This window comes from Rousettus aegyptiacus, unplaced genomic scaffold (assembly GCF_014176215.1).
Source record: "Rousettus aegyptiacus isolate mRouAeg1 unplaced genomic scaffold, mRouAeg1.p scaffold_m13_p_12, whole genome shotgun sequence".
Lineage (NCBI taxonomy): Eukaryota > Metazoa > Chordata > Mammalia > Chiroptera > Pteropodidae > Rousettus > Rousettus aegyptiacus.
Window position 1 is genome coordinate 20,406,021 of NW_023416287.1, and position 4,033 is coordinate 20,410,053.

Genomic DNA, 4,033 nt, shown 5'->3' on the forward strand with positions numbered 1-4,033 from the left:
GTTGGCGGAGCAGGAGGCGGGGAGCGACTTCCGGAAGGCGGAGGGGGTGGGGTGCGGAGTGGGGAGGACCCTGCGTGGGTGGCTCCCGTCTCCTCCTCTTCCTCCTTGTCCTCTTCTTCCTCCTTCTTTCTACTTTAATTATTCATTTTCTTCGGCGCCGCCCTCGCCCCTCCCCCACCCTGCCTGGGCTGTGGCCGGATCCGGGACCCCCCTTGGGAGGGGAGATGGAGAGGGGAGGGGAGAGCATCCCAGGTCACCCTCTCCTTCCTTCCTCAGAGGTGTGCGGCCCCAACCACATGCTCTCTGCCTCTTACCCCCACCCCCCACCCCGCCCCACTCCACTTCCTTTCTTTATTCTTCACCGCCCTTCTTTCTATCCTCTCCTCTTCTATTTACCTCCTCGGTTTACCTCTAATGGCCTGAAGGGTGGGGGGAAACCAGGAACTTAGAAGTAAGGGACTGCTTAGGCGGGTGCCCCTGTAACCCTTTAGCCATCACGCGATGCTAACGAGCCACTTCATAGTTTACGGTGTTCACATATTGTCCCATCCCCTTCTTTGATCCTCAGAGGTCTCTTTTCTTATTGTCTTTTTCTTACTGTTTTCAAGCTGAGAAAACTTCGGTCTTGAGAGTTTCTGTCTCTTCTCCACTCTCCTCTTTTCCTCCTCAAGGACTGTTTTCATATGGCCACAGCCCTAGTAGCGTAGGGGCAGGGAAGGGGACAACAGGAGAGGGGAAGGGAAGGGAGGAAACACCAGGGGAGGAAAGAACTTGTGCAAAGGCCGGGGGGATCACAGATTCAAGGAGGAGGAAAGATGAGGTTGGAGAGTTCTGAGGGAGGAGATCCTAAAGAGCCAGAAGATATGCTTTATCTAGGAAGCAATGACGAACCACTGCATTATTTGACCAGGAGGGTAATATGATCAGGTCAAGAAATTTGAATGAAGACCCTGCAGCCAGAGGAATGAAGTGCTCATAGCAAAACAGCCTGGGGGTCAAGAGACCAGAGGGAGAATACAACGGTAGCTCAGGAGAGGGGGTAGGATTCCTCATACTCCCATCCTTTGCTCAAAGTAGATGTATTTATTATACAAACACTCATACAGCAGTCTCTCTTTGCCTAGGACTTCTAAGCACTGTACAATTACTAATTCATTTTATCCTCATAATTTGTGAGATACTTTACATTTTCCCTCTCATTTTACAGATGAAGAAATGAATCACCCAGAACAAATGAAGTTAACTCATTTGTTCAGAGTCACACAGAATGTGCTAGAGCCAAATTCAAACCTATAGTCTGGCTCTAGAATAGGGTTTACTACCTCTCAAGGGTAGGAGAAGAATTAGGAGAGAAAGTGAAGAAAGAAGAGGGGAGGAGGGAGGTTTGGGAACTGCTGTGCCTCAGAGTGGCAGGGAAGGAAAGATGAAGGGAGACAGCTGCCCTGGGTCGGGAAGGAGCAGCCATCTGCAGTCCTGCAGCCCAGCATCCCTTTTCATGTCCAGGGACTGTTTTGGTCCCAGCAATGCTCAGGAGGTTGAAGTGCCAGCTGTTGCCCAAGGCTGAATATGGAGGAGTTAAAATTGGAGATTAAAAGAGTTTTCCAGGCTCGATTCAAAGCTGACAGTTTCTCAGTTCTATCCATGGGCATGTATAGACTAGTGGGAGTTTTCGTGGACTGGGTTGGAGGGGAGTCTGAGTCCCGATGTGATTTAGGCAGGAGCAATATCTTTTTTTTCCTTTCTCTCCTACAACCATAGACAGGGAAATTCATGGAGTGTACAGAATACTGAGCGGAGGGAAGATATGACCCCAGACCCCCTTATAACCCTGGGCCAGTTCTGCATGTGTCTGGATCTTTGCCTTCTCACAGGTGCCTGGATGGGGCTTGACAGAATTAGGTTCTCACCTCTGCCTGCCCCCCACCTCCCAGTGGAGGGAGGCCTTCTACCAGCCATGCCTCTCTAAATCCCAGGATAGGCCTGTTCAAACAGGCAATTGAAGGCATACTTTTATATCTGAGACTCTGGAGCCAGGAAACCTAGGTTCAAAACCTACTAATCCCTTCCTGGCTCTGTGACCTTGGGCAAGTCACTCAATTTCTCCCAGCTTCAGAAAAGAAAGTATAATGAAAGGAGAGGTGATAACTAATGCTTTCCTCCTAGGACTGTGGTGATATAATTAATGCTAATTGTTAGCTGGTGTGATGTCTCCCACAGGAAGCCCTCCTAGATCTCCCACCCAGCTGTTCCCTGATCCCTATCCCTCAGAGAAGTCTCCCTGACATAGCTCTGTTATGAGTTTCCATGACACTGTAGTCTTTTCCTTCTTGACATCAGTATACTGGCAGTCTATCTTTTTATGTTTGCCTGTTTGGAATTGCCTGGGAGCTCCACGAGAGTTGGGACATTTCATCTTTTTTTCTTATAAGGTTTTTTCTTATAAGATTTTATTACTTACAGAGGGAAGGAGGCTTAGTCCTTCTTGGACATTACTCAGCTCTCCTTCTTGGCATGGATTTGTGTCCTTATCCTTTTCCTGATGAATTTGAGGGCTTGCTTGTCCTTGGAGACCTTGAGCTGTGCCTTGGCGTGCAGCTCACACAAGGTGAAGCTGCACACCTCTCAGATCATGTCCCACACAATCTTGGTATGCTTGGTGAGGCATCTGCAGTGATGGCTGTGCCTCAGCTTGCTAATGTTCCTGGTCACCTTATGGCCTGTGTTGTGGACCACAGCGATGGAGTAGTGCAGAGCCATGGCTGCTGCTCTTCAATGGCTGCCACAGAGGAAAGATTCATCTATTTTCTTCACCAGCAAATTGCCCAACACCCACTGCTGCGTGTAGCACTCAACAGGTATTCTATAAAAAATCACTGACTGAATGAATGAACTATGAATGAATGAATGAATGATCAACCTTATGAAATAGGTTCTATTACTTTCCTCATTTTGTAAACAAGGAATCGTTTCAGACAAGGGCAGTGACTTATAGAATTAACAGTCCCTTTGTATGTCAGGAGTCATGCTAAGACCTCTACTGATATTGCCACATTATTCTCAAACCAGCCACTTTTTGGGTAAAGAAACTGGGACTCAAGGAGGTGTTATCGCTTGCCCAAGGCCATTAGTTAGAAAATAGCAGAGCTGGTGTTCAAGAACTCTAGTTCAGGCAACAGGGCAAGGTAACACAGAGGAAGGATTTGATGGAGTGTTTAAAGTGTGAGTCAGGTGAAAGTGTGAGTCAGTGGTATCATATTGGGAACTCTGCCCTAAGCACTTTGGACTAGTGTGTTTTGAATAGCATGGGATCAGAGATCAGAGATTCAGACTAGGACCAATAAAGAAGTACAAGAGTAGTGTTCCAGTGGATGTAAGGGGCAGATGTTGCAAAACAGCTTGGGCAAAGGCTCTGTAATAGGGTTGAGCCAGGCTCATTCAAGGGTTAAGAAGAGGTTGGGTCTGTCTCGTGTGGAGGTAGAAGGTAAACCACAACTGGTCAGAAATTGCCAGGCCCTTTGAGATCTCATCCAGTTCCCTGAACCTCTCTCTAATTTGACAGATGGAGACACTGAGGCCCAGAGGGAAGTCCCATATCTATCAAGTGGCAGGAGAATATCTGGGAGCTTTTCCGCATTCCTCAAGGGCATGGTCTCTGGGCTTTGTTGAGAATCACTCGGGAATAACTCTCATCACATTTCCTCAATTAACTGAGAGCTCAGTCCATGCCTATTGCACCCTCAGCTTGGACCAGTTTCTAATAATATTCCTTTAGGTCCTATGCAAATGCTGTGTGAGATAATTGACACAGCATAGTTTATAACAGCAAATGCCCATCAGTAGGGGAACGGCTAAATCAATCATGGACTTCCTGACAACAGAATAGCATGTGGCAGTAAAGAAGGTGGTAAAGCCCTTCTCATTCAGAGAGGCCTCCATTGGGGAAGACAAGGGACAGGAGACAAAGCTGAGTGAAAAGGGAGAATATATACATGTTTGTATATGCATAAAGAAACTTTACAAGTTTACATAAGAA